We start from the raw sequence: 15027 nt of genomic DNA, 5'->3' as shown, positions 1-15027 counted from the left end.
TCAGCTGCAGTCTATATCCATTAAAATGCACTTTCTGCTAGTGAATGGAATTCTGTTTCAAAACACAGAAGACTAGAATTACATCCCAGGATAAAAGCATTGAAAGTGGCAGCTCTGACATAATGCTCGTAAAATACAGGTGCATTCTGGTCTGCAGATTCACTCAGATTTTAGTATCGGGCATTATGTCAGTTGTTTGCAATTAGATACCCATCATTTGACAAAGCATGTTAATTATCTTTTTACGGTGACTAGGTTCTCACAGTATTGTTATTCCATGCCGCAACTTCGGTTAAAAAACAGAGAATAAGTAACTAAGCAGTGTGACCTTGATAATTAGCATTTAATTATAATTCTTGTTTGTAAACATTACTAATAAGCTGGGTCTATACAAGGTAAGTAATTTACAAAGTTCACATGTAGACAAAAATATTTTATAGTTACAGAGAAATATTTTTTTTCTGGATGGAAAAATACATCCATCAAGTTAAGTCTTTTACTTATACAATCTTTTAGCATTAGATGACACAGAGGAAGGTTAATTATTGATACAGGTCTTCTGAAAAAAACACAATCAGGACTAAAAGCTTTGCTGTCTTCACAAAAATGTCACAGTTCAGTCATTGCCAGACACGCTGTCGCAAGTCTGGCTGGATGAGGAAATAATAAGTAAAGGTAAAGGAGAATGTAACCTTATCATAATAACTGTCAGTGTTTAAAAAATATTTCTTCAAATTTTGATCACATTCGGTACATCATTGGATTTTTCTTGCCAACAGGAGAGCAAATGGCTCCTCACACATGATGCTTAGCATGTTTACTTAATGGGATGGTTTTTATAGCTCCTTTGAAAGAGGTTTATGGACAGCTTTGTGATTTCTAATTAAAGGTAAATTGTTATATTAATGTCCATCAAAATACAGTCCGGGACAATAGCACTCCCAGACCAAATGTTTAAAAATGATTCTGAGATTTAGGGACATTAGGCAAACCTACATTATTAAGCAAAAAATCTAAATGTGCCTTCCTGTCCTTAATTCAGAGATGTCAACTACCCCTATTTCATTAATGTAATAATGAACAATTCAGAGCATTTGTTTCCATTTAGAGTGAAGAGGAATTAGGTTTAAAAAAATCCCAGGACTAGGTAATTATCACCCTAATGACATGGTGAAGTATGAGGTATTATTGTTACATGCTGGAGATTAGCGACAGGAAATGCAGGCTTCTAGTCTTCTAAAGCAAAGAACATACTCTCTTGCATAAAAGCATAAGCATAATTTTGCATTTTGCTGTTGATCCATGATAAGGTTACCTTGAGTATGCAGTGCAGTTTTGGGTCCCAGTCCTTAAAAGGATATAAATGAGCTAAAGAGAGTGAAGAGGCATTTTCCTAGACTGATAAAAGGAATGAGACAATGAGACATTCTAGACCAGGGATCCCCAACCTTTCTTAAGGTGCCCATACACTATAAGATCCGCTCGCTTGGCGATGTCGCCAAGCGAGCGGATCTTCACCCGATATCCCCACCTACGGGTGGGCGATATCGGGTAGAAAGTAACTTAAAAAAAAAATAATCAGGCCAAACGATCGGATTACATTTGTGGTTATGGGGCAGTCGGTTCGGGGACCGCATCAACGAGCCGATGCGGTCCCCGATCCGACCGGATTTTCTAACCTGGCCGATCGAGATCTGGCCAATTTCAGGCCAGATATCGGTCGGCCAGGCAGCTCTGTTCTGCCCATACACGGGCCGATTAGCTGCCGAATCGGTCCAAGGGACCGATATCGGCAGCTATAGTCGATCCGTGTATGGGGACCTTTACTCGTGAGCCACATTCAAATGGAAAAAGTGTTGGGGAGCAACACAAGCATGAAAAAGTTCCTGGGGGTGCAAATAAGAGCTATAATTGGCTATTTGGTAGCCCCTATGTGAACTGGCAGCCTACAGGAGGCTTGTTTGGCTTTACACTGGGTTTTATGCAACCAAAAGTTGCCCCCAAGCCAGAAATTAAAAAATGAGCACCTACTTTGAAGCCACTGGGAGCAACATCCAAGGGGTTGGAGAGCAACATGTTGCTCACAAGCCCCTGGTTGGGGATCACTGTTCTAGACAGATAGTAGGTTGTTTTTTTTACCTAGAAAGACCAAAGTACGAGAGGTCACCACTTTAGACTTTTCACTTGACCAGTGCAAGTGGTTCTTTACAATGAAGGCATTGAATGTTGTGAAAGCAGATTCAAGTAATACCTTTAAAGGGCACCTATCACCCCCCCAATATTATTTTCCCCACCAGAGGTACAGGCTAATATAGCCCACACTCTGGTTGGGGGGACACAATAGTTTAAAATTAAAAAAAAAAACTAAGCCCCCACCAGTGCCACAACTCGCTCATTATGTGCATGTGTGATGTAGGAGGGAGTCGCATCCACTGCTCCTACATCGGTGCATGCGCATTATGAGCGAGCAGGGAGATTCACTCATTGTGCATGTGCCAAACAACATGGCACCCTTCTCTGTTAGCAGCACTTCTGGTGGGGGAAACAATATGGCAGGGGATAGTGCCCTTTAAGAGTAGCTTGGATGACTTCATAATAATATTCAGGGCTATGGTTATTTCAAGTTCTAAAGTTAGTTTTATGTATGTAATTGTGTATTCATATTTTGTATTTGGTCTGTATATGTTTATTCACTGCTTAATTGACTGTTGATTTTTTTTTCAACCCAAATTAACTATGTAATGTTGATAAATGTTAGGTTATACATTTGGGATTTAAAATATGATAGCCACTTCTATCATTATGGGACTTAGGTAAATTCTAAATGGAGGAGGACATGGGGGCATTTGTGCATAATAATCTAGCTCAATAGGATCAGTAGTAGGAAGGGCATTAGGCAAACCTACATTAGTAGCAAAACATCTAACTGTGCCTTCCTGTCCTTAACTCAGAGATGTTATAGAGATGTTTAACCACGTATAGCAACCATCAGCATTTATGGTTCACCACAAACATCTTATTGGTTGTTCTGGGTTACTGTAGAGGGCTAAACTTTGTACTTTTGATTACATATCAGGGTTAGTGCTTTCTGGGGGTCACTGCGTTTAGAACCAGAGGTATTTTAAAGGTCAGCCTTAAACACACCCCTAACTATTTTAGGTTTCTTTGTATTCCAATGCTTTTAATGCTCTTCTATAAACTTAATTGGATTCACGTTTTGGATTTTTATGCTGAAAGGTTGAAAACTGTTACAATATTTTTTAATATCATATTAAATCTACTCACATTTTAATTTGGTTTGATGTAACTACACTAAAAACAATAGTTGTTATTATATTTCTTGTTTGCAAAACATGTATCAAATTATATCATTTTATGATTGTTGAATATTATTAATTTTCATACCATGGCCTGTGACCTATTGTGTCTCATTAGGGCGTGATCACATTACTTGCCCTGTCACTGCTGGGGTTATAAATTTGGGTGACTCCCAAATAATCTGGGTTAGCAGAGTTGGAGCCCTTTTGAGCCAATCTGCTGTGCTCCAGTGGCCTACTGATGAGTTCTTCTGCATGACTGCAAACCAGGTTTATTCACACTTTTACTTTTTCGCACAAAAAATACACTAGTACATACAAATGCGTGCACACTAAACTTTTGTGCATATTATGCTTCTTTTGTTTTCTTTCTTCATTGTTGCTAGGCCCTGTGAGTTGATTACTTGGAGTGATTTTATTGACTTGTTAGTGATTTTATTACACTTTCAGTTATGTATTGTTCTTGATTATTTGTTTTTGCCCATTTATTTATTGCGCAATAAAACTAGTGTTTTATGAATTTTGATAACTAGTGGATTAGGAATTTTGATAACCCCCCACTGATTTCTTTAGAAGCTGTGCTTTCTAAAAACACTCAAGTGGTCATTTAATATGTGTGAGAAGTAAGGGAAAAAGGCCACAATCTGCCATTTTTTTGTTCTTTGCTCCCTGAACTGTGTCAGGTTCTCTGCATTTAAAAATGAAGGTAGATGCAGATAATGACTTGCATAAGAACAAATGCCAGCAAAAAATGATAGTTTGCTAAACTGCATCATTTCTGTCATTGAGGACTTTTATGTAACACAGTAACATAGTAAGTTAAAAAAGACACAAGTTTAAACTTAATGCCTATATATAACCTGCCTAACTGCTAGTTGATCCAGAGGAAGGCAATCTGTAGTCTCTCTAATTTGCTCCAGAGGGTGAAAAAATTCCTTCCTGACTCCAAGATGGCAGATCAGACCAGTCCCTGAATGTATGTATGTATATATGTATATCTTTATTTATAAAGCGCTACTTATGTATGCAGCCTGTACAGTAGAATACATTAATATAAACGGGGGTTTTTAAGATAATAATAGATAAATACACATTATAACAATAAATACAAATAAATACAAATAAGTACAAGATACAGTTGCAATAAGTTAAGAGCCAAAGACACAAGAGGATGAGGTCCCTGCCCCGTAGAGCTTACAATCTAGATAACTTGTATAATCAACTTGTACTAAGAGCTATTGCCCATATCTCTGTATTTCCTCACTTGCTAAAAAGTAATTCAACCCCTTCTTGAAGCTATACAATGTATCAGCCAGGACGACTGATTCAGGGAGAGAATTCCACAACTTCACAGCTCTGAATATTTAGACAGAACCTCCTCTCTTGTAATTGGAGTGGATGCCTTTGTGTTAGTTGGTAAATAAAACATTAAAAAGATTATTATATGATCCCCTTATATATTGATATAGTTATCACCCCTTAAATGCCTCTTCTCTAGTTTAAACAACAATAACTTGACGGGTCTTTCTTTATAGCTAGGACTTCCACACCCTTTACTAGCTTAGTTGCCCTTCTCTATACCCTCTCTAACTGAATAAAGTTTTGTTTGAGCACTGGAGACCAAAACTGAATGGCATATTCTAGATAGGGCCTTACCAGTGCTCTGTAAAGTGGAAGAATAATACCCTCCTCCTACAAATCTATGCCCCTTTTAATACAGCTCAAAACCTTGTTTGCCCTTGCAGCTGCTGACTGGCATTGCTTGCTACAACCAAGTTTATTATCTACAAGGACTCTGAGGTCCTCCATTATGGATTTGCCTAGTGCAGTCCCATTAAGGGTATAAGTGGCTTGCATATTTTTATATCCCTGGTGCATGACCTTACATTTACCCACATTTAATCTCATCTGCCACTTAGCTGCCCAGATTGCTAGTTTGTCAAGATTCTGCTGCAAGGATGCCACATCCTGGATAGAATTGATTCGGCTGCAGTGTTTTGTGCCATCTGCAAACACTGATACATTACTTATAATATCATCCCCATCAGTCATTTATGAGCAAGTTAAATAAAAATGGACCCAGTACAGAACCCTGAGGGACCCCACTGAGAACCTTACTCCAAGTAGAGATTGTACCATTAACAATCACCCTCTGTACCCGATCCTGTAGCCAGTTTTCTATCCATGTGCAAATGACTTCACGAACACCAAAATACCTTAGTTTAGAACGCAGTTGTTTGTGGGGCTTGGTATCTAATGCTTTGGCAAAATCCAAATAAATCACATCTACTGCAACCCCACTGTCCAGCTTCTTACTAACCTCATCGTAGAAAGCAATCAAATTGGTCTGACATGACCTGTCCTTCATAAAGCCATGCTGATTACTGCTCATAATGCCATTCTCCATAACATAGTTTTGTATGTGATCCCTTCACAAGCCTTCAAATAACTTGCACACCATGGATGTCAAACTTACTGGTCTATATTGCCAGGCTGAGACCATAATGCCCTTTTTAAGTATAGGAATTACATCAGCTCTCCTCCAATCCATAGGTACCATACCAGATGAAAGCAAGTCTGATAATATCAGAAACAGGCCATAGTTACATAGGGTTGAAAAAAGACCAGAGTCCATCAAGTTCAACCCATCCAAGTAAACCCAGCACACACAACCCACACCTACCAATCTATACACTCACATACATAAACTATACATACAACCACTAATACTAACTGTAGATATTAGTATCACAATAGCCTTGGATATTCTGATTGTTCAAGAACTCATCCAGGCCCCTCTTAAAGGCATTAACAGAATCTGCCATTACCACATCTCTAGGAAGGGCATTCCACAACCTCACTGCCCTCACCGTGAAAAACCACCTACGCTGCTTCAAATGGAAGCTCCGTTCCTCTAATCTAAAGGGGTGACCTCTGGTGCGTTGATTGTTTTTATGGGAAAAAAGAACATCCCCCATCTGCCTATAATCCCCTCTAATGTACTTGTACTGAGTAATCATGTCCCCTCGCAAGCGCCTCTTTTCCAGAGAAAACATCCTCAACCTTGACAGTCTAACCTCATAGCTTAAATCTTCCATCCCCTTAACCAGTTTAGTTGCATGTCTCTGCACTCTCTCCAGCTCATTAATATCCTTCTTAAGGACTGGAGCCCAAAACTGCACTGCATACTCAAGGTGAGGCCTTACCAGGGACCTATAAAGAGGCAAAATTATGTTCTCATCCCTTGAGTTAATGCCCTTTTTTATACAAGACAGCACTTTATTTGCTTTAGTAGCCACAGAATGGCACTGCCTGGAATTAGACAACTTGTTATCTACAAAAACCCCTAGATCCTTCTCCATTAAGGAAACCCCCAACACACTACCATTCAGTAGATAGTTCGCGTTTATATTATTTCTACCAAAATGCATAACTTTGCACTTACCAACATTGAACTGAACCAAGCGCTCTCAGCACCCGAAAGTGAATTCCATCCGGCCCTGGTGCCTTGTTCACATTAATTTAGAGTAAACCTTTATGCACCATATCCTGCGTCAACCACTGACTAGATTGAACTGAGCCAACAGTGCAGCTGTTGGGTGGGTCTTGGCACTCTGACTCGTCTACTGTATACACTGTATGGCACATTTGCCATTTCTGCATCTGTTGTAACCATATTGTTATCATAATTCAATGGGGCCACACTTTCAACCTGCATCTTTTTACTATTAATATACTTGAACTTTTTGGGATTAGTCTTAGCCTCTGCCACAACTGCCCTTAAGGAGCTTAAATTTGCTTTTCTAAAATTCAGGGTCTTTATTGCCCCAACGAATATTTGTTTTATCTTTACCCTGCAACCAATTTTTTATTTTCCTTTACTTAAAAAAGGGTGAATCTTAAATAAATATTTAATCTGGATTTTATTTTTCATATAAATGCATTAAAAATGTTTTGTATATGATTTTTGTTGACATTGTTAATATATCATAATTATACGTTTGATATTTTATCTTATATATCACAAGGAGACAGGGTTCCTAGGTTTCTAAAATTAGAGAAAATAAGATAAATTTGATTTAATTTCTCTAGAGAAATAATGTAAGATTAATATTGTCTTTAGATGTCTTAGACTTATCAAGAGCTCAACTTTATAATTGGAGGAAGCACAACATTTAATAGAAGATAGAATGGCATTAGAGACTTGTTCAAATACTAATTAATATTTTTTTTAATGGATATATCTTTTACTGTAAATATAAGGGCTTTATCATGACATAAATGTTATGGAAAATGTAAAGAAATTGCAATTTACGTTCTAAAACGGAATCTATAAAGAGTTGAATATAGTTTTGATCTCTGTTGCTTCTTTATCCCTGGCTCTCTTATCAGATTTTACACTGAGCCCATTACATCAGAACTACATAAACATGTATTTGTAAATACCTCTATAAGTAGCTTTGTCCACAATTTGAACTACTTGCTAGGGGCCATTTCACATTGACATCAGTAGAAAGTGCAATTCGAACACAAAAATGAAGAAATTAGCACCTGAAAATGAGTAATGGGGACCCTCACTATGCTTTGTTTATGCACCCCTTGTGATCCCTTTTAAAGTCAACTGTTTTCAGACCATGATTCTGGATACCAAGCCATACTGTAAACAGCGATTTTCAGATTTTGACAAGTTCTCTGACATACACAATTGTGTCAGAATTCAGAGGAGGCCATATTATAAATCAAACCTATGTTTATACAATTATTAGGTTTGATTTATTTTAAATTAAATAGCATATTGCTTATGTTCATTGTATATCCTGTCCCTTAACTTTCTCCCTAAATTATAAAGTTAAAGAATAAGCTAATAAAATACATTTGTTGGTTCAAGAATAACATTTTAAATAGTAGAATTTTGCTATGTAAACAGTATAATTTAGAAATAAATAGTACACCATAGAAATCATGACATTATCCCTTTAAAGTGGCATAAATATAATGCTTGCACCAAGAAGCATTGCACGGAACTACATCCTCAAGCAGTCCATTATTCAGGGGATTATTTGTGCAATGGTAATCTAATCAGTCAGTTTCCCTGTTTACCCTGTAAAAAAAAATTGTGATTAAAACACAAGGAAAAAATATGTTCAGCAGAAGCTCAATATATTGACCACATAGTTACATAGTTAAGATGGGTAGAAAACACCCACATATGGCTAACCTGCCCAAAGCTCAACCACTACTGGGAAAAGATAATAGAAACAATAAACAAAATAACACAATTCTCCATTAAAGTAGACCACGCCGCCTCAATATTACTTTACGCTATACCAGAAAAAGACATCACTTTGGTAGATCCACTCACGCTACATTTGTTGCAAGCCGCAAAGTCGTTGATTCCCCAAAAGTGGAAGCCTCCTAACCCACCCACATATGGTGAGTGGCTAGCCAAGGTAGAGGAAATAAGAAAACTCGAGGAGATCTCCTTCTTAATACAACACAAAAGCCAATACTATAAAAACATATGGACACCCTGGACAAACTACTTACAGAAACTGAGCCAATAAGGGCATGCATACCAGAAGGCCGTTAGCCTACCCACATAAAAATTCCCCAGCCCTAAAAGATCTTTAAGGTACTACAGTAACAGTAAAAATGTATTACAGAATCTACTGATAAGTTGGTTATAATGCATGACTAGGCTTAGGTGAATACATGACTATGTATAAGTATTAGACAGTTATGACTTGCTGACAGACGATGCCTCAATATTATTGCTAAACATGTATGTGTAAGACTGTTATTCACTCCCTTCCCCCTCCTTTTCCTTCTGTACCCTACCCCCCTCCCCATTTCACTTGAAAAACCAAAATAAAGAATTTAAAAAAAAAAGATGGGTAGAAAAAAGAAGTCAAGTTCAACCCTTCCAAGCGAACCCCAGCACACACCTATAGACCTATACTGACCTATCTATACACTCACATACATAAACCATATATACTAACATCAATACTAACTCAAATGAAAGTTCTATTCCTCTAATCTAAAGGGGTGGCCTCTGAATCAATGATCTGTCTGTAATCCCCTCTAATGTACGTTTACAAAATAATTATGCCCCGTTGTCACCTTTTTTCCAGAGAAACCCCAACCTTGACAGTCTAAACTCATAGTTTAAATCTTCCATCCCCTTTACCAGTTTATTTGCACGTCTCTGCACTCTCTCCAGCTCATTAATATGCTGTAGTTCCTAAGGACTGGAGCCCAAAACTGTAATGCATACTCAAGGTGAGGCCACAAGAGATCTATAAAGAAGCAAAATTATGTTTTCATCCCTTGACTTAATGCCCTCTTTTATGCAAGGCAGTCCTTTATGTGCTTTAGAAGTGACAGAATGACACTGCCTGGAATTAAACAACTTGTTATTTACAAAAATCCACAGAGCCTTCTCAGTTAAGGATACCTCCAACACACTACCATTTTGTGAGTAGCTCGCATTTAGATTATTTTGACCAAATTGCATAACTTTGCACTTTTCAACATTGAATCTCATTTCCATTTTCCAATTTTGTCAAATCGCTCTGCAAAGTGGCAGCATCCTGCATGGAACATACAGTCTTGCACAATTTAGTAACATCTGCAAAAATAGAAATAGTACTTTTAATGCCCACCTCCAGGTCATTAATAAACATTTTAAAAAGCAAAGGACTGACCCCTGCGGTACTCAATTTTATAATTTATTTATTCCAAGTAGATGACGTCCACTGCCATCCCAGAGTCAAGGTTCCTGCTTACCTCATAAAAGACAACTAAATTAGTCTGGCAAGAACTATTACACAAAAAACCAAGCTGGCACAAATCATAGTATCTTATCCCTTATTACCACTTTAAAAAGCTTTCCTACCGTTGAATGTCAGACTCCTCCGTGGTGTAGACAAGTGAGAAATTAGAGTTCAGAATTTCTGCTTTTTCCCTGTTGTCATCAACCAACTGAACCCCCCTGTTATACACATGATGACCAAGTGGGTGTACTTAATAACTTTGGTAGTGTACTGTCTATAATTTTTTAAGAACTGAATTTAACAATTATTAGAGATATAACAAAATTATTAACAGTAAAACATTACATCTGAAAAGCTAAGGAACATAAAATAAAGTTTTGGATTAGCAAAGTCCTGACATGGAACAAAAGAGACGCAGTGGCAGGTTCCATTAGAAACTACCAATGAGTATAACAGTTCTCCAAATAAGAGTGGACTACAATTTCGCAACTGCTATATGAAGACTGATATCAAATTATAGAAAGCATTGCAAATGTTGCTAGTGAAGGCAGTTCAAATAGTTTTTAAGTTTAAAAGATGCCTAAACATACCAAAGCAATTGAACCTCCTAATGTACAACCCTTGCATATACAGTATATGCAGTTTCCTGTTTTCCCCATGTAGCTGAAATCTTGACCTGAAATCTTGAAAATCTCTAGAAGAGTTTTTGTATGCCCCTCAGTAGAAAAATTTTAGTTTGAGAAACGCAGAAATAAACAATCAGACTATTAACTATATAAGTTATTACAAAGACTATTTGTTAAAAAGATGTCTTAATTATGTTCTGTACTTTAGAATTTTTTTTAATAGTTGCATTTCCCTTTTAATTATTATTAACCACTGTGGCCAATACACATCTTATTTAAGTAAAGCATGGACATGAGAGTTAAATACTTTACCTGTGATACACGACAAATGTACTTGAATACCAACCTCATGCTCAGGATTTTAGTGCACTTCAGGTTTAAATATGAAAGAAAACAATATGTACAGTCTTCGGTTACAGATATCACATTAAAGGCAATGGTGCACAGGACGATTTCAGCTCTTTAAGTACTTCCAGTCAATTGCCATACTAAGCCTGTCAAACTACTCTTGTGCCCTTAATTTAAAGAATAAGTAAACCTTTTTGTGAATAACATACATTTCTGCCTAAATCACAAGCTGAAAATTGCAGCTCATTTCAGCTTCTTCCTGGTCAAGCACAAAGCTCTGCCCCTTTTCTTTTCTAAGCTCTCTTTGACTTTAAAGGCTGTCAAGCCTACTGTGCATTCCTGATTTCCATTGGAGTAGAGGTAGCAAACATGCGAAGTAGACACCTTCACAACCAAAGAGAGAGGAAGAGCTCAGAAGTAGCTGAAAGAGCTGCACTTGTAGTGATTTAGAAACCACATAAGACTGAAAGCAGGGAGAAAGGTATATTATTCTGGGGGTTTCTTAAAGCATTTTTAAAAGATTTTAACATAAAAGGATTGCTTATCCTTTAAGGGTCTGTATTTGGATTTGACCGATTCTGACTCCTCAATTTTTTAAATCCCTATTCATAACTTTCTGTTGTTCTGTAATTCTCTTGGGGAGGAAAATGTAACTTAATAGCTAACTGTGCATAATATCAAAATATAGAAGAAATTAATAAGAAGTAAGTATTCAGAGCTATGCCTATGCAAATAATAACCTACCCTTGGCTTGTCATTTTTAAATGTGCATTTTATGACTAAATGGGAATTTAGTTAAAGGCCTGTAAGAATTAATATCATGCAGAGAGAGAAGTTGAATAAAATGTTGTCTTTCTTTCTGAAACCCCATAGAGAATAAATAAGATTAATACCTAGATTGAATTCAAGGGTGTATTAGATTATTTACTAAAGCCAAATAAGTATTTTGGTGCCATGTTTCAGAAAGACAAACCCTATTTTTGCCAAAGCTGATTAATGCAGAACTATAGAATTGTCACAGCATACTGCATGCATGTAATAGACCCTTCACAATGCTCTGAATACTTTATGTGGCAGTTTTGTTTCTTTACTGCAAATTAAAAGAGGCAGTTTACAAAGCCTCACTTATAAATGCAAAGGTCTTAAGGCTTAAAGGAGAAGGAAAGTCATTTTGGCATGTTACTGCCAATAGATTTGCCACATTAGTGCCACCTAGAACAATATATTTATTCTGCAGAAACCATTAACATACCTGAATAAACAGCTTTAGAAGCTTTCTCCTGTTGCTTAAGATAGCAGCTGCCATTTTAGGTAGCTTCCTTCCTGCAGTTTCTAGCCATTATAGCTGAGATCACACATTCATAATAGAGGGGGGAGGGAGTTCTTAGCATACTGGTGGGAGGGGGGAGCAGGTGAGGAGTTTGGACGTTGCAAACACATGTTTGAAATGTCCAAATATGTGTAAGCAAATACAGTTGCGCTTTACTTTTTTACAAATTTGTGGTGCTCCACTCACATCCCTATATGGCAAGCAGTATTCAGCACAGATCTCTGTTTTCCCAGTGCTCCAATACATCTAGAAAGGATCCCTGTTATAACCTTTTGCTGAGGAGTGATGAAATTCAGGACTGAAAACTTCTGAACCAAGAAATTCAACACAAAAAATTACAAGACTTTATAGAACACACTTATATAGCACTCTTTGTATTTCTCAGAAAAACAGGGAGCCCTTAATTCTATTATTGCACCAATAGAGGCAGAAGCAGCAGCAGCAGGAGTGATAATTGGGGAACAAGGAGCCAATAATCCTTGTAATAAACACTAAATATATTTCCTTCTGGTTATTGCAATTCATGAAAAGTCTTAAGTTAATATGTTTCAGGTGGAAGGGAAGTCTTGACTGGTATGGTCTCTTAAAACTTGAGGTTTCATAATTAATAATTTATTTTCAATGGTGGTCTGTACAAAAACTAATTCTAGCAAAGTTTTGATGTTTTAGAAGCTGAAGTCTATAATTGCATGTGTACTACCATGTTTATAAACATTACAACACACAGGCACCAATTACGTGGGTAGGGAATGGACAAGAAAGTGCAGAAATTGTTTGCTGACAGATGGTGTTGGCAGATTTAGTTTTTGTGGCTGCGGTATGCAGAAATGTAAGATGTTTTGGAAGGGCTTTTTCACGTGCTTTAATGTTGAGATCGGCAGTTGTTATGTTAAATCATTTTTATTATATAATGATACTGATCTTAAAGACATTTTCTCAGTCGTCCTAACTGTATATTGAAATACTGTGATTCTTTTTTCTGCCAGGTGACTTCAGTGTTTGCGTTTAAAGAATTTGGCTACCATCAGAAACTAAGATACTGAGGTAAGAATCTGAGAATCTTATTCTGGTGAGCTGCACCAACATTAGCACTTAAGATATTACTGTATGGCTCTCTGCAGTAAAAAAACAAAAAAACTTGAAACTCCTTTATATAAATTAATACATAATGTATATGTATGTATATAATGGCATTTGTTCCCTTTCTGAATTTGAAACTTGCATCTTGTAGTTATTTGTTATATTTTTTTAGTTCTATTACTGTTATTGCCAGGAGAGAGGCTTTTCACCTGACTCAGGCTCAATAGCCAGAATGAAATGAATGAGGGGACAACTTTACCTCACTGTCTGTTCATGCTTTGTTGTAGGGGTTCTATTACATTGCTGATACGTTGTTAAAAGCTAAGAGGAAATCTCTAATGGGTCAGGACATGTTTTAAATACTGCCAGGATACAGAATTGAGGACCTTCTCTTAATCCAGTGAGAGGACAGTAACACTTTTGATGTTATACCTGGCCTGTTGATTTGAAACAAAAACTAATGGTTGCAGTGGACTACATTAAAATTACAAGAACTTAATTCAACTGTGAAATTATCTTATAATGCTCTACTCAGGTTGGGTCAAAATGGGGGTTTGGAATAGCCAAAATGTGGGTGCCAACACAGCGCTTTCAAGGATTATACATCATTCAAAACAGTCCCTTACAAAACAGATCTTACAATGCCCTATAACATTCACACACACTATGGTTAATTTAGTGAGAAGCCAATTAACCTGCCTGTATGTTTTTGGAGTGTGGGATGAAATTGGAGAACCAGAAGAAACTCACTCAGGCATGGGGAGAACATACAGACTCCTTGCACATAGTGTCCTACTGGAATTGAACTCAGGACCCCATCGCCCCACTGAGCCACCGTGCAGTTAATTGTGACTAAAGACTCAGATGAGGGGCTAGTAGTATGTGACCACAAGGATTAGGTGTCCTTAAACATTTTGCTTGCTTGTAAGACCTCTTCATCTTGGTATTGGATAACCCATGATATGCTATTGCTGCTGAGAGCAGCAAGTTAGTAGAAAAGGTTTGCAGTCTTTTGTAATGTATCCTTCGGGTGATATTTTTGTTGAAATTCGTGAAAAAATACCCAGGGGAATGCATCTGCTTTGTTGCCTTTTTAGCAAAATATATTTTTCAACCACCTAAAATTTTTCTTGACGTGATAAACCTGGTACTTGGTGGCTAATGGTATGACCAAGACCATACAGTATATGCTGCAACACAGCAAACTCAGTAAAACATTTCCATACCTTTCTTATTGCATTCTGTTGCTCTTGATCTGTATAAAATGTTCACAAATATAAGCCTTATGGGCTTACTAGAGAGTAGAACTTTATATCCAAAGTGTAATAATGGGTTCAACATATTTCTTATATGCCTGAACTTTGTAGGTCTATGTAAAAATACATCACATAAATCTGCCTACAATTGAAACACTGTTATATATTTAAAATATACATTTTAAAAGAATTTGTTACATTGGAAAATTCTATAAAGACAGACTGCCATTTTAAGTATTTATCCTAAGAGGGAAGTTTCAAGCCCAGTGAGACCATTGCCTTGGTCAGGAGACA

The 15027-nt window shown here is 37.1% G+C and overlaps 1 protein-coding gene across 2 annotated transcripts in view; it reads left to right on the top strand.

Annotated features, from left to right (window-relative positions):
• LOC100493529 (synaptotagmin-2) overlaps window positions 1-15027 on the top strand; it is a 39896-nt gene that overhangs the window by 1339 nt on the left and 23530 nt on the right. For both annotated transcript variants that reach the window (XM_004910719.4, XM_002932123.5), the window contains exon 2: window positions 13384-13441. The gene's annotated coding sequence lies outside the window, so the exon portion shown is untranslated. The remainder of the gene's footprint in view (window positions 1-13383; window positions 13442-15027) is intronic.

Source organism: Xenopus tropicalis, chromosome 2 (assembly GCF_000004195.4).
Source record: "Xenopus tropicalis strain Nigerian chromosome 2, UCB_Xtro_10.0, whole genome shotgun sequence".
In the NCBI taxonomy this organism is placed as follows: Eukaryota; Metazoa; Chordata; class Amphibia; order Anura; family Pipidae; genus Xenopus; species Xenopus tropicalis.
This window is presented reverse-complemented; position numbering and strand designations above follow the sequence as displayed.